We start from the raw sequence: 21,739 nt of genomic DNA on the forward strand, positions 1-21,739 counted from the left end.
ATAATATCGCAGAGAACTTTAATATTCACCTAAAAGAACAGATGAAGCCACAATTTAACATCAGGTCCAACAGGCAGTACCTTCAACAGTGTGGTTCTGCATTTCCTCAGTACTGCACTGAAAATTTAACATCAAATGTTTTGTTTGAGACTTGGCAAGAGATTGGGTCCCACACCGGAATGGCTCAAGAGCAAATGTGTTATCTTTTGTGAGAGTGTGATGGAGAAAACATTGTATGTATTGTCATCTCCTTCTATAAATTCTCTGTGCACCATTTAATATTCATGCAATGCTGCCAATTGCTGCAAAAGTCAATGTAATGCTCAATTTTTTATGTGACCAGCTCCCTCCAGACAAACATAGGTGATGCCTGCAGTGTTTACAGATATATCAAGGAGGTCACCCAATGACTGGCAGCAACAATCCCAGATCCCACTATATCATTTTTCTGACTTTCGAAGAATCCAGAGGGTCATTAGCTGCACTTTTGCAACTGATCTGCACCCAGGAATATGCTTAATTTTGCCTCAGAATGCAATTTTCCCTCAACATCAGAGTATGCAAGGATTGCAGGGGGAATCACAAAGGCATGTTGCAACCAACTCAAGAAGCTTGTCACCATCCAGGATAAAATGTAATATATCCACAAGCATACACTCCTTCCATCATCACTGACGCTCACTAACATCACTGTACACTATCTATAAGATTCATTGCAGAAATTTACCAACGATAATTAGACAGCACCTCACAAATCCCAACCACTTCCATCTAGGAGGACAATGGAAACAGATACATGGAAATACCACTCACCACAAGTTCCCCTCCAAGCCACTCACCATCCTGACATGGAATCATACTGCCATCCCTTCAGTGTCACTGGGTCAACATACTGGAATTCCCTTCCTCACAGCATTGTGGGTCTAACTCCTGCAGTGGTTCAAGAAGGCAGCTCAATTCCACCTTCTCAAAGGCAACTAGGGATGGGCTATAAATGCTGGCCCAGCAATGAATAATAAATACTTATTCATTGCTTGAATAAAGTAAAGCAATGAGTGAATCTGAATCATTCGCCTAATTTCACTGTGGGTAGAGATGGATCAAACACAGACTTTATAATCTCCCTGAGAGTGGATGTTTTAACCCTGCAGTGTGATGGTCTGGGCAGTAGCATCATCGCTCCTGCAGCTCCTGTAGAGATCTGTGTGTTTGAGTGCGTGCACCATCACTGCACCAGTTACTGGTAGCATTGCCAATAAATGTGGTCTTCCAATGAATTACCATTTCACTTTTAACCGGTGTTTTCTGTTTAAATTCTAAATTTTAATCAGGCTGAAGAGGAGAATGTACAAGCTCAGTCCACAAGTGACCCCGAGTTTCCAATTGCTTGTCATTCCAACTCATCTCCTTATTCATCACCTCCCATCACTTGTCTCAGTGTGCTCCAGTGTAAATTGAAGGATTAACACCTCATCTTCCCATCAGGCACTTTACAACCTTCCCGGCTCAACATTTGAGTTCAAAAACAACTTCAAATGACAAATGCTGTACATCCCCTTCACCCCTTCAGCCCCAGTTTCTGTGTTTTTAAATATGTTTTTGCTTTCAGTGAGATCTCATCTTTTCTCTGTTATTGGCACCTAATTTTTTATGCCCACAATTAGCACTGTTTTTTTAATTTTTATATTAAAAATAATTAATGGTCTTCAGTAGACGAAAGGTTTGCATTGCTATGGATGAAGCATCTTCAAAGGAGGACCCCAATTGTTATTCTGGGATCTCAGAGCTGGATGCAGAACAGGAAGCTGCTGTATCCCAATAGAAACCAGAATCTGCATTCACTTGAAATAGTACATTGTCATGGAATTTAAAAACATACATTGGGACAAAAAGCCATCCAGTGTTGGATGTAAAGTGATTGTCTCCCGAATATGTAACAATGCAGTGCAACCTTATTGACCATACTGGGGTCAGTTAGCTTAGGGGGTTGGTTGGATGGCTGGCTTCTAATGCAGAGTAACATCAACAACGTAGGTTCAATTCCCACACTGGCTGAGGTTATCACGAACAACTCTCCTCAAATTCCCTTTGCCTGAGGTGTGGTGACCCTCAGATTAAACAACCCTAGTTTTCTCACTGATGAGTAAGAGAGACTCTGTGATCCAGGGTGGATGCTGAACAGAGTATGTGGCATCTAAGCTTCTTTCCCTGCTTTCTGTTCTTGGTCTCCAGTGTCCCTGTATTGGACTGTTCAAAACCAGTTTCTTCCTGATTGATTTGCCCTTTGTCGTGAGCACCTGGATCCATGTCTTGTCCACTCTCCAACCATTACCAATCCCATTGTCATTTAATCCACAAGCTCCTGCCAACGTTGTCATTCTGAAGAAGAGTCATATGGACTTGTCTCTCCACACATAAAGACATAGGAACAGAATTAGGCCATTTGGTCCATTAATCTGCTCTGCTATTTGATCTTGGCAGCTTTGTTTCTCAATCCCATTCTCCTAACTTCTCCCCGTAACATTCCATCCTTTTACAAATCAAGAACCTATCTGTCTCTGTCTTAAAGACACTCAATGGCTTGGCCTCCACAACTTTCTGCAGCAATGAGTTTCACAAAGTCACCACCCTCTGGCTGTAGAAATTCCTCCTCACCACAGTTCTAAAGGATTGTCCCTTCACTCTGAGTATTTTTTTAGGTCCTAGTCTCTCTTACTTCCCCTCTCCATGTTCACTCTATCCAGGCCGCTCAGTATTCTGTAAGTTTCAATCAGATCCCCTCTCATCCTTTTAAACTCCATCAAGTGCAGACACAGAGTCCTCAATTGCTCATTGTATGATAAGACTTTCAGCCCCAGGATCATTCTTGTGATCTTCCTCTGGATGCCCTCCAATGCCAGTACATCATTCCTTCAATACAGGGCCCAAAATTGCTCATAATATTCCAGATGTAGTCTGGCTGGAGCCTTATATACAGCCTCAGTAATACATTTTTACTCTTGTATTTGCCTTCTTAACTAGCAGCTGAATTTCTCCAATACTTCCTGCTTTCTCTCCCTTAACCCTTCCCTGGCATGACCCCATTGATCTACTTGCCCCCAGACAACATCATTGTCTTCTGCTCCAAACAACAGTCATACTGGAACCAAAACATTAAGTTGGTTTCTCTCTCTCCGCAGATATTGTTGAACTTGCTGAATTTCTTCAGAATTTGCTGCTTTTTAATGTGAAATAATACCAACTGTCATTATTGTCATTTTTTTCCAAAATTTATTCATAAGTTGAGAGCATCACTGGCTGGGCCTGCATTTCGTACCCATCCCTAATTGCCCAGAGGGCAGTTAAAAGTTAACCACATTGTTGAGGGTCACATGTAGGCCAGACCAGGTAAAGATGGTAGTTTCCTTCTTAAAGGGTATTAATGAACCAGATGGAATTTTACAGCAATCAATAATGGATTCATGGTCATCATTACACTCGTGTTTCCAGCTTATTATTGAATTTAAATTCCACCATTTTCCATGGCCGGATCTAAACACAGGGTCTCTGATAGTCTAGTGATAATATCACCAGAACAACACTTACCCCTCATTGCTTTTGAAGAATTGTGACCCATATCTTAAGTGAGATTAGTGAAAGCCAAGGAATCAATGGATAAAATCCAAAAAGAACATTAAACATTTGAATGGGTCTTTCAAATCTCTAAAATCAGAACTCTGACAGTTCACAAAGTACTTCTGCTAGATGAGTGGAGGTGAATACATTAAGAGTGTGGACATGCTATCTCAGACTTTTCAGGGCTCTGTGAATCCCTGTAAATTTTCTTCGTACCATTTCTTTGTCACTGCAACAAATGGCAGGTCACCCACAATTGAATCATGCAATTTGACAAGAAAAGGTATTGTACTCCAAGGTTTGACAAGCAATAGTATCAGGATTGATCGTGCTAACTGCTGCAGTGGGATATCAAACTTTCGAACATCATCCGGTATTTATTGCTGTGCCTGACACAGTGATCACATTCGCTTCACTGAATTGTAAACAAAATAACAACAACTTATATTTTATATCACCACCTTTGGGTTTCACAGGAACACTGTTGAAGTATCACCACTGAGCCATGTCAGGAGCTACTTGGAATGATGATCAAAGCTGTAGACAAGGTTTTAAAAAGTGACAGGAAGAAAGTGAGGGGGTGACTCAGAGAGGGGATACAGCGAAGAAACTAAACATTGAAACTAGAAGCAGGAATAGGCCATTGGGCTCTTCCAAGCATTCTGCACCATTCAATAGAATCATTCACTCCATACCCTGTTCCTACCTTCTCTCCGTTTTCTTTGATGCAAGATCTATATCTATCTCCTTCTTGAAAACATTCAACCTCAGCCACTTTCTGTGATAGAGAATACCATAAATTCACCACTCTGTGGGTGAAGAAATTTCTCCTCATCTCAGTCCTAAATGGCCTTCCCCTAACCTCAACTTCCCAGTTATCAAGACTCAGGCATGACTGCCAGTGATCAAATAATTGCAGGCAGGAGGTAAGGTCCCACTTTCTCAGAGAGCAATGACTTCAGGGTCACTACACCTCAGGCAAAGACTGAGTACAGGAATTGAACCTGTGTTGTTGATATTAACTCTGCCTTGCAGCCAACTGAGCTAACCAGTCAAACAATAGGGAGAATTGTAAAGGTAGTGTGATCCCACTCTCTGTCTGACGTGACACTAAACCCTGCCGCCAATCCTCACCTCTGGTCCTTCGCTTCTGCTCAGTCACATCATTGCATTGTACTCCATTAGTGGCTATCCTATATACTTAAAACCTTGAGCCACATTGGAAATAAGTCAGAGTAAAACTTGGATGGTTGTGTGTCGAGGGAGATAGGAAATCTGGTCCCAAATTTTGTTCTCGGAAGATGAACAATTATGTACTGTTTTGTGGAATTTCCAGGAGTAACTGACTGAATTCCAATAAATTTATGATTAAGAGGCTTGACACTGAGGATTTTTTCTTCAGTTGTAACTGGTTGTTTCTTTCATCTGTAGTGAACAGCTCAATCTGTGTAGGAGGAGACCTGACTGTGAAGTAAGACAGAGCGAGCCATTTTACCTACTACAAGCCAATCATCTGTCCTTGACCTCAGCTTTTAAACTCAGTCTATGGCATTTTTTTTTCATTAGCAAATGTTCTGAATGATCACTTTCACTCAGTGGAACAAGTGGAAAATTACTACGCAAATAAGGTGCTCCGGAAAGGCAGGAAGGGATAAGGATCGGAAAAATAACTTGCAGCAATGGAACACTCCAGTTTTATAACTCACTAATTCTCTGAAACATTGCCAGTGTTCACGAGCTAGTGCTGAAGGAGTGAGATGGAGCTAGATTAAAAGCTGTTTTTAGGAAACAATCCAAGAACTCCCACCCTAACAGCTCTGAAAGTTTCCCAACACCGTAATGGTTCAAGAAGGCAGCTCACCACCACTTTATCCAGAGCAATTGGAGTTGGGCAGCAATGATTCATTGTCCATCAACAGACTGAAACAGGAAATCATGTCTTTGACATCATTCATTGTGCACCTTCAGTGCATTGGCACTGAAAGTTGGAACCAAAAATGATACATTGTTTTTTGTGCCTCTCATTCATCTGTCCATTCTCTATGCACTCATTGTTCTCTTCTATCAACACATTCATCATCTATCCTACACTCTCTTCACCTTCCCATTTTCCCCTCACCTCCCCATTCTCCCCTCATCTTCCCATTCTCCCCTCACCTCCCCATTCTCGCCTCACCTTCCCCATTCTCCCCTCACCTTCCCATTCTTCCCTCACCTCCCCATTCTCCCCTCACTTCCCCATTCTCCCCTCACCTTCCCATTCTCCTCTCACCTCCCCATATTCCCCTCACCTTCCCATTCTCCCCCACCTTCCCTTCAGCATCCCCCTCACCTCCTCATTCTCCATTCCAGCTTCCTCTCCCCTCATTCCCTGAATCTCCCCATCACCTCCCCATTCTCCACTCCAATCCCCCCTCCCCATCATCTCCCCATTCTCCCCTCACCTCCCCATTCTCCCCTCACCTTCCCTCCAGCATTCCCCTCACCTCCCCATTCTCCCCCACCTTCCCTCCAGCATCCCCCTCACCTCCTCATTCTCCACTCCAGCTTCCTCTCCCCTCATCCCCCGAATCTCCTCTCACCTTCCCATTATCCACTCCAATCCCTCCTCCCCATCACCACCCGATTCTCCCCTCACATCCCCATTCTCCCCTCACATCCCATTCTCCCCTCACCTTCCCCATTCTCCCCTCACCTCCCCATTCTCCCCCACCTTCCCTCCAGCATCCCCCTCACCTCCTCATTCTCCACTCCAGCTTCCTCTCCCCTCATCCCCCGAATCTCCCCTCACCTCCCCATTCTCCCCTCACATCTCCATTCTCCCCCACCTTCCCTCCAGAATCCCCCTCACCTCCTCATTCTCCACTCCAGCTTCCTCTCCCCTCATCCCCCGAATCTCCCCATCACCTCCCCATTCTCCACTCCAATCCCCTCTCTCCATCATCTCCCCAATCTCCCCTCACCTCCCCATTCTCCACTCCAATCCCCCCTCCCCATCACCTCCCCATTCTCCCCTCACCTCCCCATTTCAAGTCCAGTGACCCTTCTTCAGACTTCTCACAAATTGTGAAGTTGAGTAGAAGTCATTCCTATTTCAAGACATTGAGGATATTTCTTGGAGCAGTTAAACTGAGATTATTTTTTTAAACATACTTCATTTGGCTGGAAAGTACTTTGGAATAGAATGAGGCTGTGAAAGATGCTACAAAAATGCAAATGAAAAAATTCTTCACTTAATAGCTTAGAAACACAAACTAATACAAGCATCTTCCCAATCCATTATTAAATGGGAGCTGCTGTATGACAGAAGATTGAAATTAAGATTTGTACTTCGATTCTATTCTGCTTAGCATTGGATAGAAATTAAAATTCTCTCAAAATGTGAGCTATCTATGCCATATGCTTTGACACACCAATAATGTACGTTAGTAATACATTGGAATTATTGCAAGGTTATAATTGTATGGTCTGAAAGAAGCAGATCTGTGCACCACACTGTAGGAAAAACATATTGGCCTTGGAAGGAATACCATGTAGGTTTACAAGAATGATACCTGGCTTCAGATGTTAAGTTATGAGGAGAGATTGCACAAAATAGGCCTGTTTTCTCGAGAATTTAGAAGGTTAAAAGGGTCATCTGATCAAAATCTTCAGGATATTAACAGGAAAAAATGGATAAGGTGAAGACAAACTATTCCCACTATTTGTAGATTCTACAACTAGGGGTCATAGTCTGAGAATTAGGGCCAGACTTTTCAGGAGAGATGTTAGGAAGGACTTCTACACACAAAGGGTGGTAGAGATTTGGAACGCTCTTCCAGAAGTGACCCATTGTTAATTTTAAATCTGAGATGGATTTTATTTAATCAAGTCGAGGCATTAAGGAATATGGGCCAAAAGCAGGTATATGGCGTTAGGCCACAGATCAGCCATGGTCTCATCAAATGGTGGGACAGGCTTGAAGGCTGAATGGCCTACTCCTGTCCCTATAATGTGGGTGAATGGACTGGTTTTACTCAGGACATTTGAAGGGTGTTAGAAGCCCCTCTCTTTTTAAATTTACACGATTTTTAAAAAAGGTGCCCTGAGGGCTTGCATTTTCTTTTGAGAGAGATTAGCTTTGCAAGGAAGCAGTTTGATCAGACTGACTGTGCTCACCAGTCTGAATCACACAGAATGTCTTTGATGAAAATCAGTAGGTGGTTATATAGCAAAATGCAGACCGTGCTTGAGAAAGAAAAGCAGTAGTGTTGTCTTGTTTCAGTACTTGCTTGACCATTTTTCAATACATAGGTTTCAAGAAAAGAGCGTGAAGTTTTTTAATTGTCATGAATTAAAGAGTATCCACAAATGTTGAAAAAAATATTGTGAATACAAAGCAATTGAAATTGATAATTAATTTCATTATTTTAAACAAAAGTTCTGCTCATACAATTCAAGAATAGTGTGACTTTAACGAGTGGACCCTTCTTGCCAAAATCAAAAAGTTATTTTAAACAAAGTGATGTTTTACATTTTCAGGTTCTTATTATTTCACTAGTTGCTTCAATTGAATGTTTTAATAAAAGTCCCACAGTTGTTGGTTTTTGGACTTTATTTTCCATGTGTGGGATGTGAGCATCATTGGCTGGGCCAGCATTTATTGCCTGTCCCTAGTTGCCCCTTGAGAAGGTGGTGGTGAGCTGCCTTCTTGAACCATTGTAGTCTATGTGTTGTTGTTGACCCATAATGCCCTCCTGGATTTGCCCATGACATTAATGGAACAGCGATAGATTTTCAAGTCAGGATGGTGAGAGGCTTGGAGGGGAATGTGCAGGGTGTGGTGTTCCCAAGTATCTGCTGCCCTTGTCCTTCTGGATGGAAGTGGTCATGTATTTGGAAGGTGCTGTTTGAGGATCTTCCATGAACTTCTGCAATGTATTTTGTAGATAGTACACACTGCTGTTACTGAGCATTGGTGGTGGATGTTTGTGGATGTTTGTGGATGTGGTGCTGATCAAGTGAGCTGCTTTGTCCTGGATGGTGTCAAGCTTCTTGAGTGTTGTTGGATCTGCACCCATCCAGACAAGAGGGGAATATTCCATAATACTCCTGACTTTTGCCTAGTAGATGGTGGACAGGCTGTAGGAAGTCAGGAGGTGAGTTACTTATCACAATATTCCAAGCCTCTGACTTGCTCTTGTAGTCACTGTGCTTAAGTAGTGAGTCCAGTTGAGTTTCTTGTCAATGGTAAACCCAAAGATGTTGATAGTGATGAATTTGGTGATGGTAACACCATTGAATGACAAGGGACTTTGGTTAGATTGTCTCTTATTGGAGACGGTAATCACTTGACATTTGTCAGCCCAAGCCTAAATATTGTCCAGGTCTTGTTGCATTTGGACATGGACTGTTTCAGTATCTGGGGAGTCTCGAATGATGCTGAACATTGTGCAATAATCAGTGAACATCCCCAATTCTGACCTTATGATGGAGGGAAGGTCATTAATGAAGCAGCTGAAGATGGTTGGGCCTAGGACACTACCCTGAGGAACTCCTGCAGAGATGTAGTGGAGCTGAGATGGGTGATCTCCAACAACCACAGCCATCTTCCTATGTGCCAAGTATGACTCCAGCCAGCGGAGAGTTTGCCCCCGATTCCCATTGATTCCAGTTTTGCTAAAGCTCCTTGATGCCACACTCGGTCAAATGCAACCTTGATTTCAAGGGCTGTCACTCTCCCCTCCCCTCTGGAATTCAGCTCTGTTGTCCATGTTTGAACCAAAGTTGTAATGAAGTCAGGAGCTGAGTGGCCCTGGCAGAACACAAACTGGGTGTCACTGAGCAGGTGCTGCTTGATAGCGCTGTTGATGACACCTTCCATCACTTTACTGATGATCGAGAGTAGACTGAAGGGAGGTAATTAGTTGTGTTGGATTTGTCCTGTATAGTTGGACATTCTTCCATATTGTTGGATAGATGCCAGTTTTGTAACTGTACTGGAACAGCTTGGCTGGGAGTCTGGCATGTTCTGGAGAACGTGTCTTCGGTACTATAGCCAGAATGTTGTCAGGGCCCAGCACTGTTCAGCGTCTCCAACCATTTTGTGATATAATGGGGAGTATTTTGAATTGGCTGAGGACTGGCACTGTAATGCCACTGGAGGGGGCTGAAATAGGCCACCCACTCACTGAAGACTATTGTGAATGAGAGAACAGGGGAAAAGCAAGAGAACAAGAGTGAGAGCACAAGAAGAAGTTACTGTCATGATAACCTTGGCTTGCACTCTTCATCACAAACCAACATCCAAATAATGAGCTAACTGAGCCCCTCATAGAGGTGGCAGCTTACAAAAGAATGTGGATCAATGTGGACTAGATATTGAACTGGACTACCGTATAAATATTATGGCCACAAGAGTAGGTTGGAAGCAGGAAATGCTATTGTGAGAAACTAACTTCCCATCTCCCCAAAGCCTGTCCACCTTGACACAAATCAGGAGTGTGATGGAATACTCTCCACTTGCCTGGATGGGTGCAGTTCCAACAATACTCAAGAAGCTTGACATCATCCAGGATAAAGTAGTCCACTTGAAAGGCACTATTTCCTCTACCTCCAACATTTACTTCCCTCTGTTCAGCAGCAGGAGTGTGTATTATTTACAGAATGTATTGCAGTTATTCAGGGAGAAAGTGAGGTCTGCAGATGCTGGAGATCAAAGTTGAAACTTTATTGCTGGAACAGCACAGCAGGTCAGGCAGCATCCAGGGAACAGGAGATTCGACGTTTCGGGCACAGGCCCTTCTTCAGATTCCTGAAGAAGGGCCTGTGCCCGAAACGTCGAATCTCCTGTTCCCTGGATGCTGCCTGACCTGCTGTGCTGTTCCAGCAATAAAGTTTCAACATTGCAGTTATTCACCAAGGCTCTTCCAACAGCACTTTCCAAACTCATGGTCATAACCACCAGAAAAGGACAAGGGCAGCAGATGCATGGAAATGCAAGTTCCCCTCCAAACCACACCATCAACCTGACTCAGAAATATAATTCCATTCCTTCACTGTTGCTGAGTCAAAATCCCAAAAAAACACTTCACAATAGCGCTTTGGGAGCCTCTACACTGTGATGGTTTAAGAATGGAGCTCAAGGGCAGTTAAGAACAGGCAGTCAATGCTGGCCTTAATACCTCCCAAGAACAAACTGAGAGGAAATTCCTTTGGAAATTCTGAAAGCAATGTGTATTAACGATTTCATGAGTAAGGCACAAATGATGTTGCAGAGACTTTGGCGCAAGTGTTAATGTTCCCAGGACTGACACTTGGTCATGTTATAATAGTCCTGGAAAAGATACAGGACAAACTGCTGAAGAACTATACCATATTCTTTCCAGTCATTAGCACACAGCAATTCAAGCCGGGGAAGTTCCTTTCACAGTGCAAAGTTTTCAGACTCTCACATCCTTCCAAACCAGCCTAGGACATAGCCCTGCAGGAGGATTATCCAACAAAGAATTGCTCATCATGATGTTGGCAGCACCTTGCTCTGTACAAAAGGAAACATCACCTGGATTGGGGCTGCAGTTCTCACTCGTAGCAGAATCTCTGCTGCTGTAAGGAACCTTTTGCAAAAAGAAAGGGTTTGAGCCAGATGGCATTGAGCTAAAGAATGCCCACGAGTGATCTTCATCCATCAACAGTTCAGCGGCCACAATTTGAGAAGGTGGAGGGTCACAGGCAGGGGATGGGATAGAAAGATGGGTCTCAGAGACCAAGGATTCTGACCAGACTGGTGAAAGCAGACGAGAAGCTGAGCATCTGCTTGGTTTCAGGGATTGACACCTCCGCCTGTGAACTGTGCCACATCGCTTTGTTGCAATGAAACATAGTGTGAAGCAGTGCTACTGTTATACATAGCACTTCAAATTGCACTTACCAAAAACCTGTGGATACTATTATCTTAGGGCTGTGTCACCATTGACAGGATATGTAAAAAGTGCTTGTCGTGAGAATCAAACTGACTGTTACCTTTCTATTAATACCGTAATGTGGCTTCCTCACATCAAGCCAGTCTGACTGCTACGAGCTGCTTGTTCAATATCTTCCTTACAGCTGGGACCAGTTGGTTTTATAAGAGTCAGTCTTCAAATGCAAATAAGGCCAGGATTTCCATTGTACCTGCTACAGAAAACACTTCAATTTTCCATGTGAGTGCCCAATGATTCCACTCAAGAATGTATAAAGTCTTTAAGAAAAAGCAGTAGAATATTATGGATGCTGGAATTCTGAAATAAGAGAAAGCGCAGGAAACAGTCAGCAAGCTGAGCAGCATCCATGCGGAGAAACAGGTTTCTGTTTCAAATGTAATAAGACTCTGCTACAGGATATAGTAATGGAGTCATAGAGATGGACAGTATGGAAACAGACCCTTTGGTCCAACTGGTCCATACCGACCAGATATCCCAATCCAATCTTGTCCCGTTTGCAAGCACTTGGCTCATATCCCTCCAAAACCTTCCTACTCAAATACCCATCCAATGCCTTTTAGATGTTGCAATTGTACCAGCCTCCACCACTTCCTCTGGCAGCTCATTCCATACACACACTGCCCTCTGCATGAAAAAGTTGCCCCTTACGTCCCTTTTAAATCTGTTCCCTCTCACCCTAAATCTATGTCCTCTAGTTCTGGACTCCCCCAACTCAGGGAAAAGACCTTGTCTATTTAACATCTCCATGCCCTTCATGATTTTATAAACATCTATAAGGTCACCCCTCAGCCTCCGATGCTCCAGGGAAAACAGCCCCAGCCTATTCAGCCTCTCCCTGTAGCTCAAATCCTTCAACTCTGGAAATATCCTTATAAATCTTTTCTGAACCCTTTCAAGTTTCACAACATCCTTCCAATAGGAAGGAGACCAGAACTGTACACAATATTCCAAAAGTGGCCTAACCAATATCATGTACAGCCGCAACATGACCTCCTAATTCCTATATTCATTGCTCTGACCAATAAAGGAAAGCATACCAAATGCCTTCTTCACTATCCTGTCTACCTGCGACTCTACTTTCAAGGAACTATGAACCTGCACTCCAAGGTCTCTTTGTTCAGCAACACTCCCCAGGAACTTACCGTTAAGTCTGTATGTCCTACACTGATTTGCTTTTCCAAAACGCAGCAGCTTGCATATATCTAAACTAAACTCCATCTGCCACTTCTCAGCCTATTGGCCCATCTGATCAAGATCCCATTGTACTCTGAGGTAATCTTCTTCGATGTCCACTGCACCTTCAATATTGGTGACATCTGCAAACTTACTAACTGTACCTCCTATGTTGACAACCAAACAAATCTTCCTTGAATTCACTTTTTCTCACTTTACTTTCTGTGTAAATCTTCAGTGTGGCTTCTTCACTCAGGTCCAAGAGCAAGTCAGGGTTACCAGGACACAACAAAAGTCATCTGACAGCAGTCTCCATTCTTAGAAAAGGTTCCCATTGGGTTCAAGCCATTGCCCCCGCTGCTTACTGCAACTCTCAGGTTAAAATAAACGTCAGTTCAGTCCATCTTGAATCCTGAAGTAGCAGACAACCATTTGATTTCTCACTGACACCATGCTCCACCTCAGGGACTTCATATCTCAGAGATTTTGAGTAGATCATTAGTGGAGTAATAGCTGGTCCAAGGGGCAGGTTTTTATAAAGCACATTACAGGAGAGGGTAAGGTGTAAAAGAAGCTCAAGAAAGGGATTCTAGAGCTCAGGACCCCAGCTCAGGCAAGTGATGACTGCTGTTCATTGAGTAGTTAAAAACAGGGATGCTCAACTGCCTGAATTCAAGGGACACAGATCTTGAAGGGTTGGAGGAGATTACAAATATAGGGCAATCATGAAGCAACAAGGGTGAAAATGTTAAAGTTGTCAGATCAGAGAACAATGCAGAGCAGTTAGCACAGAGGAGATGGGGGGGGGGGGGGGACACCACTTGGTGTGAGTTGGGGTGGAGGCAGCAATGTTTTGGGTGAGGTGTGGAGGAAGATGCCAGATGTTCAGGGAGCTGTGATCATTGTGGTGGGTGCATCCGGAGATAGAGAAGGCAAACTATAGAATTGAAGGTCTCAGGAGATTTCCCCAAACCAGAATCAGTATTATAAATCATTCAGAAGAGTGAACATGATTTATCAAGTGAGGAAAAAATTAGAATTGATGCCTACACATGAGAAGTTCAGTCAGACGAATGTGTTAAATCTGCCTATCTTCTATCCAAGCATGAAAAATGCACAATATTAATAATGTGGATTGGTTCACACAAGAAATGTGTATATTTCTCAGGCATCTTCCAGCATCCAAATATTCATGGCGAGAGTAATGGGCAATTTAATTTGAAACAAGAAAAATTAGATTCCCCCACATCCCCATCAGATAGACTTCCAAATCTTTCAGAGTAAATCCAGCTCAGGAAGGATAAAAAGAATTTAATTATACAGCTTCTTTATCTGCAAACAAAATATTTCTGCTGTGTGCTGGATGGACAAAGATATACAGCACTGAGCAGCTGAAAGGCAAACTTTGAAAATGATAACCGCACAAAAAAAAATCCAGCAACAACTCACATTTATTAAACACCTTTGATGGATTAAACTATCTGAAACCACTTTGAAAAGGCAAAAAGGGTAAAACAAAAAAAAAACAATATGGCAAGGAAATTGCAGGGTGATGGCTGGTGGGGATGTGTTGGTGATGTGAGTGGAAAGGGCAGTCAGTCAGAAAAGAGTTCCAAGGAATGATGGAGAAAAGAATGATGCAGGGTCGGACAGGTTTAGGAAGCGGATTTGATCCCATGAGTCTAAAGGCACGGCTCTCATTGACGTGGTCAACAAACCTCCAGAAACGAGAGTATGGATCATTTAGGAGAATGTTTCTAGATCTGGATGATCTTGCTAAGATGCAAGCTTGGTGTGAAGACAGCTTCCAAGGGATTATTGCTACTGAGTTCAAGGGAGCAGGAACTGGGTTTCACAAATGAGGGGAGCTGGACAGAACCTGTGAGGAGATGGGAAACAATTGAAAGGAATTGGCTTTGGGGCAGGTGGAACAAGGGGACTAGAAGGTTGGATTAATTGAAAGGCACAAGCATGTGAATAATCTATCTTAATGGTGCTAATGATCTGAGAGATTGTTATTAGAATGAGGTTTTGGGGAGTGGGGCAAGGGGGACAGTTAATTAAAGAAGCTCAGGGTTAGATTCTTTCTATAGCATGTTCCTAGAGTAGATAGAATAGTGAGGCCCAATAATACTCAGTGTGGTGTAGGCAGATTTAATGATAGAGAGCTATGAAATATGTGGACCAGTTACATTCGGGTTAATAACTGCTAGATTGCCGATAGGAGCATAACCAAAAGAGAATGTGTAGACTGGGTAAGAGTGAAGGTTTTTTAGAGACAAGGGCATAAAAGTCAACAGGTTGGTGAATAGGGTACCAATAATTAGGAATTAAAACGGCAGTTTAGAGAAGGTACAACATGTGGAATTTGAGAGAATAGGTGGGGCCTTGGGATAACAATTCATCTGAAAGATAGCACACTTTAGCATGCCCTCAGTGCTACATAAGGCTGTATCAGTTTGGATTATGAACTGAATTGTATAGAGTGCAGCTTTGAACCATGGACTTCAACTTGGAAGCCCTGGGCAATGTTATGGCTTAAACACTGGAAACTAGATTATGATGTTGAGGAGTTGGAGAAGAAAATTCAATTGAGGTATTTCCGATCTTCAAGGTGGAAACAAAATTAACTCTGGCAATATGTCCACAATTGTAGCAAGTTCCTGAACCAAGGGACACAGATCAAAAGCTAGGGTGAAGAAAGGCATGCAGATAATTAAGATTTAATTACTTTCCACAGTGGGTAGTGAATGTGTGAAATAGATTGCCCAACATGAGTCAGTCAGTGCAAAAAATTGCTTATGAGAGAATTGATTAGATATTTAAAGTTGACAGGTAATAGTGAAGGATTTCATATGGGCCAAACCAGATGGAGTGTAGGAGTTTGTTCAATTGTCCCTCTCCTTGTAATCGTGTATAAAATTGTAGATTCACAGCAATGGTGACAGGATAAAAATTAGATTTGATGGAATTGTGGCATGATTGTGTTTGCTTTGTTCCTTAAAGAAGTTAGCTATGTTTCTGAATCTCCAGCACAGAAACAGACAACTAACAGACTGGAGCCAGTATTTCTGCTTCCAAACTTGACAGTGATGCCACCTTGAAGGATAAGAGACAAAAAAACTGCAGATGCTGGAATCCAAAGCAGACAAGCAGGAGGTTGGAAGAATACAGCAAGCCAGGCAGTATTAGGTTGTATACAGGACTACTGCCTGGCTTGCTATGTTCTTCCAGCCTCCTGCCTGTCTACCTTGAAGAATAAGTCAATGGAAACACCACATCAGCAAATTTGTCTCCAAGCTGCAGACATTCTGACTGTGACATATCTTGCTGTCCCTTCACTGCTGGTGGGTCAAATTATTGACGTTCCCTCCCTATTAATATGATGGGTGTCTCAATCCCAAAGGACTGCAGTGGTTCAATAGACAGCTCATCACCACCTTCTCAAGGACAACTAGAGACAGGCAATAAATGCTGGGCCAACCAGTGACACCCATCTCCCAAAAAAGAATGAAAAATAAACTACTACATCAGAAAATGCTGTCGCAAAGTTTGTGCATCTTACTGACCAGCATCCAGTCATTAAATAGATATGTTTTCCAACACCAATGTGAAAAGCCAATGGTGAAGGCAGGTCTGAAAACCTGCATAGAGTTCTCTCATGGAATTTATGAATGAAACTTTAACATTACAAAAGAAATAAATTAGCAAAACCTAATGGTTATAGTTGAACAAGATAATAGTGTAAAGACATATTCTGCAGATCTACACTTTTTACAACAGTATACTTTAAATAATCTGATAAGACCCACTCAGGATGATAATTGCATCAACAATGTGGAAAAGGCAACACTCAGCACTTTCTATACTTGACAAAATGCGACTTTCTTTCTTTGAGAGGGATAATAATGGGGAAATGGAAGTGTTTGGATTGCTTTATGAGCTGAGGAAAGTGCAGCTCTTGATGAACCTCATGACAATTGGAACCATTTTAAAAAGGTCTTCGGATAGAAAGCATACAGTATCTTCAAAGAAATTATGAGGGCTTGAGAATGTAACACTGGAGTTATTGCTTCAAGGCCAGTTTCTGTGAGTGGCTTTCTGTCTCCCAGAGCAAAGACCATGAGAATATTTCAACAACCATGCACCCTTTGAAAATTGATTGAATGCAGTATGACATTATTAAACCGGGCAGAGCATAATGCTGTCTCCAATATTAACCCTTTCAGGACCATTACCTTCTATAATATTTTGTTCCCAGGTTTCTGCCGACTAGCTCACAATCAACTATTGATCCTCCTCTTAACTAAACATTGGCATTTCCCAGTTGGAGACTCCATTATCCCATTCCATTCCTCCCAGCTGGACTCAGTCGGGATTCTGACAGGCTGCACACAACAAGAATCAATATTTTAGAATGGCCTGAGCTTCCCATCAATGACAGAGCTCACTGACGGTTAATGATCCCACAATCTTTCACCATCCTGCTTTTGTGTATTGGGTAAACTGATTGGCAGCTTAAAACCTCACTCAGGAGAAATAACAAATCATTCAAAAGAACTTAGTTAGCTTCACCAGCTATAGATCAGGTGCAGTGATAAAATGTATTTTCCCCCAGGACTTCTCAGGCTGGAAAATTTATCTCAGTAGAATATATCTGCTGCTATATTATAGCAGGAACAATTTGCCAAAAAGTTTACAAAATATTAGAACATTGAATCCTAACTTAAGAAACTGAGGATATTGTTAGCTAGACATGGGCTTGTGAACATATATATGAACACAATTCTTTTGTAATTGTTTCTAAATATTTATTTTAAGACTGAATTCTAGATTAAATTATATGAATGAGCCTTGTGTCATAGAAGGCACAGTACCCAAAGGCAATCATTTTATTTATAAAGATAATAATTGCTCAAGAAAAATAAGTACTTAGTAATATATTCCTTTAATTCTAAGTGACACTTGTATGAAGTCAAAGACAATTAGAACATGAATATATTACTTTAAGTTTGTACATAATGTTTGAATTCACCTAAAACACTCCTTTGTATTTTCAAGCAAACAGGCTTTTAAGAAAACTGTACTCACTCCAAAATAATGTCTAAGGTCTTCCTCTCTCACTAACATCTGATGAAGGAGCAGCGCTCCGAAAGCTAGTGTTGTCAAATAAACCTGTTGGACTATAACCTGGTGTCTTGTGATTTTTGACCTTGTCCAACCCAGTCCAACATTGACACCTCTACATAATGTCTTTAGCTCAATCTTTAAGGGAATGTGGCTGTCCACTCAATCCTTTTGTCTGTTCCGAAAGCTGACCTGAGGATGTTGCACTTGCATCTCTATATCCACAAAAGCAATTTTTAAAATAACTTATCACTGTTTAACATGTATTTCTTCATGAATGCTTGAGTTTCACTGTTCATTTGTCTGCTTTTTCTTCAAACCTTACAGATGGTTAACACTTTTTCCAACAGTTAGATCTTCAACGTCCCATACTTTTCTGTATTGTCTTATCACTCTTTCTTTTTGGCATTACTGAAATGTTATATATGGTGCATTTTATTTTCATTAATTAACACATTAATTTCTTCGTTTAAATTTGTCACTTCCTTTGTGAATTGTCACCTCTGACAGAGACCAAACCCCAATCCTCTGCTAATGCTGCAAATGATGTGCCAGTTTAATTGTGTGTGTGTGTGCTCACTCTAGTTGTGATTAACTGAGTTAAGGAGAGATTAGGGCACAGACAGAAAAACTTGCAACATGGGGAGTTGGTGGGGGAGGGTGCATGTAGAGAAGTGGTAGTGTTCCTACCTCTGAAGCAGGTGGCCCGGATTTAAGTCCTACCTGCTCCAGGGGTGTCTACAACATTACTGAATGGGTTGATTAGAAAAATACACACTTTATTTTAAAACTGGATGCACAGAGGTCATGTTTCTATCGCTGGGCCAGAGGATCTGAGTTTAAGTTCCACATGGCCTGGACGTTAACATGTCTGAACAAGTTGATTAAAAATTATTAATAAGAACCCGCCTCTATCTGGGAGGAGCTGGTGTGTGCAAGCGAATAGTCAGTTGTCCTTGCGCTTTAGAAAGTATTGTGAGCAAATCCATGTGGAAGACAGACTGGCTCCTGCTTCATTCTTACCAGTTTAAACACTCAGTCCCCTTCCCCCCACCCCCCACCACCCCTCCCCCCACTCCCCATCCATTGACCCCATTTCCAAGACAAAACCAACACAACTCTATGTGACCCCAAGGCATGTGCCATTGGACTCCGGTCACTAAGTTCAGCACGACAATACACCTCATCCTGTCGAAAGACAATATTCTGTTCCTTTACAGATGTTATACAGGGTGTAATTGAATTAGCCAGGAGTATCATTCTTTTACAGAGTTGTACTCATCAATCTTAAAAATCCAAGACATTGACTCTGGCAATTCTCCATGCAGGATGATGTCCGTGGTGACAAAGCACTTCAAATGAATAAGCCTTAAAACCATTCACCTCCATTGACGTAAAAAGAGTCCCCAATATTCTATAACACCACAAGACTTAAGAGCAGAAGTCAGACATTCAGCCCATTGAGTCTGCTCTGTCATTCAATGAGATCATAGCTGATCTGATAATCCTCAACTCCACCTTCGTGCCTCTTCCCCAAAACCCTCAATTCCCTCACTGATTAAATATATGTCTGTCTCACCCTTGAATACACATAACAGCTCTCTGCAGTAATGAATTCCACAGATTCACTACTTGCTGTGAGGAGAAAGTCCCCCTTATCTCTGTCTTAAATGTGCAGCCTCTTATTCTGGGAATATGACTATTTCATGAGGGGAAACAACATCTCTGCACCTACCCTGTCACATTCCTTACAAACAGATATTTAACTTGTGTAACAGTTCAACTATGCACCATTCACAGTCAAGCACTATTTCCTGACATATGTAACATATTTTCAGAGTGCTTACTATTTCGAACCCTATGTTTCCCACTGCTAGCATGTGGGTGTGGTTATTTAATTTACAGTACTCCAAATTAATTAGCTCATCTACAGTTTGATAAACAGGAACGCCAGAATACCACTCCCTGATTAAAATTGGGTCTACAATGAAGATACAAACATAGTGGCTACAAGAGCAGGTCAGAGGCTAGGAATACTGCAGTGAGTAACTCATCCCTGGATTCCCCAAAGCCTGTCCACTATCTACAAGGCACAAACCAGGATTGTGATGGAATGCTCCCCACTTACCTGGATGGGGTCAGCTCCAAAAAACAATCATAAAGCTTGACACCATCTAGGTCAAAGCAGCCCACTTGATCGGCACTCTCTCCACAAGCATCCACTCCCTCCACTACTGATGATAAGTAGCTGCAGTGTGTACTATCTACAAGATCCACTGTAGAAATTTACCCAAAATCCTCAGGGAGCACCTTCCAAACCCACAACCATTTCCATCAAGAATACCACTACCCTGCAAGTTCCTCTCCAAGCCACCTACCATCCTGACTTGGAAATTTATCGCTGTTCCTTCACTGTCACTGGGTCAAAATCACGGAATTCTCTCCATAAGGGCATTGTGGATCTACCTACAGCATATGGATTGCAGCGATTCAAGAAGGCAGCTCACCCCCAACTTCTCAAGGGGGCAACTAAGGACGGGCAAAAAAAAGTTGGCAGAGCCAGCAATGCCCACATCCCACAAATTAATAAATAAAAAACTAGTGATGTTAGAAGTATCTCAATGGAGAGATAAAGCTGACAACATTTTGTTGTCTCCGTAATGAGAGATTTCAATTGAGTAAATAAGGGGAAACTGTTTTATTGACCCGTTTGGTATCCAGGCGACATAAACTTAAGGACATTTTCGAAAGAACATATGGAATGATGAGGAGGATTATTTATCAGAAGCAAATGAAAGGCTGGAGTAAAATAAACCTTTCAATCAATTTTGGACGTGACTCCAATGTTTTTTTTAACGAATAATTCACAGGATGTGTGTCACTCGCAATGTTGATGTTGTTAAAAATCATACAACGCCAGGTTCTAGTCCAACAGGTTTAGTTGGAAACACTAGCTTTTGAAGCACTGCTTCTTCATCCGGTGGTTGAGGAAGAAGCGACGCTCCAAAAGCTAGTGTTTCCATTTAAACCTGTTGGACTAGAACCTGGTGTTGTGTGATTTTTAACTTTGTACACCCCAGTCCAACACGGGCATCTCCAAGTCAATGTTGACATTGCTCAACCATCTCGGAATACCTTTGAGATGTGGTGGTGAGTGGCCTTGCTTACTCCCCAGGGCCATCTGGTCTCAGGGCTCCCACAGAGTGCCAGTGCCAAGATTCTGACCCAACAACAGTGAGGAAATGTTGACTTATTTCCAAGTCAGGATTGTGTCTGATTTAAAGGCGCTGTCCTTTTAAATGGTAGAGGTCACAGGTTTGGTTGAAGGAGCTTTGGACAGAGCTTTCATTTATATGGTCTTCAGGCAGTTGGATGAAAAACAATTTTATCAGAGGCAGGTTGTTACCCATCCAGGTAATCAGGAATTCTACTTAATCCCATTAAGTGAGCAATGCCAGGATGTTTTTTTATGGGTACAGCTTATAGATAATATACACTGCTGCGGTTGAGTGTCGGTGATGAATGTTTCAGCTATTTCTCAAAAATAAATTAAAACCAAGTCTGAAAGGTTTATTAATGTGGCCAATTCTTGTAACTTAGTACACAGAAGAACCTTTTTTTTTCAACATAATTTAACTCATTCTAAGTAATGTTGACCATTTCAGATCATTTAGGGGGAAGATCATGGCCTAGTGGTATTATCTCTTGACTGTTAATCCAAAGACTCAGGTAATGTTCTGGCCAACTGGGTTCAAATCCTGCCATGGCAGATGGTGGAATTTGAATTGAAAAAAATCTAGAGTTAAGACCATTAATGAATTGTCAGAAAACCCCGTCTGGTTCACTCCTGCCCTTGAAGGGAA

The sequence above is a fragment of the Chiloscyllium plagiosum genome, unplaced genomic scaffold (assembly GCF_037043375.1).
Source record: "Chiloscyllium plagiosum isolate Xiang-an unplaced genomic scaffold, Cpla_swu_hap1 HiC_scaffold_34, whole genome shotgun sequence".
Classification (NCBI taxonomy): domain Eukaryota; kingdom Metazoa; phylum Chordata; class Chondrichthyes; order Orectolobiformes; family Hemiscylliidae; genus Chiloscyllium; species Chiloscyllium plagiosum.